The sequence below is a fragment of the Wasmannia auropunctata genome, unplaced genomic scaffold, assembly GCF_000956235.1.
Source record: "Wasmannia auropunctata unplaced genomic scaffold, wasmannia.A_1.0 LD334438.1, whole genome shotgun sequence".
NCBI lineage: Eukaryota > Metazoa > Arthropoda > Insecta > Hymenoptera > Formicidae > Wasmannia > Wasmannia auropunctata.
Window position 1 is genome coordinate 1 of NW_012028452.1, and position 764 is coordinate 764.

Consider the following 764-nt stretch of genomic DNA (forward strand, 5'->3'; position numbering starts at 1 on the left):
ATATATATATATATATATATACACACGAATTTTTCGGCTTACAGATCAAAATGGATAATCAAGTTGTTTATCAAAATATGACAGAAGATTTAAAGCGTATGATTCATGATCATTTAATACCTTTGAAATTTGAGTTGTCTAAAGTAGAAGAGGGAATGTAAGTATGAGTGAGAAAATTATAGTTTTCATTTCTACGCGCGTAAAATAATTATTAACCGTTAAATTTTTAATGAATTTTTACAGTGCGGTAGGGATTTACAGGAAGGATGTATTGTACAATTCGCAAGCGAGGGTATTTAATGCCCTTAAAGACGTAGAAAAGATGCTGTTCAACATGAATGTGTAAGTATTCTTATTTCTTAGTTATAATTTTCACTATTGTGTTTCACTATAATAACAAACCACTTTGTCTTTACAGGAACATAGATGCAAATCCAATTCCTCAATTTGGACCTGGAATAGTCAATGTCGAAGACACCAGCATCACTTCAAAAACTATGCAACTAAATTAGTAAGTATTAATACAGCATAAAATCAAACATATTTTGGTCTACAGTTCTCATTTTACGAATATCTTGCATTAATTATATGTCTTATCCATTTTTTGCTGATTAATATCTTATCTTTTTTAGATAGTTTTATGATGATAGCATATGATAATGGCCTTTGAAACATACTTTTCGATTTTCTTTTTGGCGTGGATTCTGGCAGCCACTTCTGGCAGCAGAACTGAAATTAAAGGATTCCACGCATTTAATCGCGAA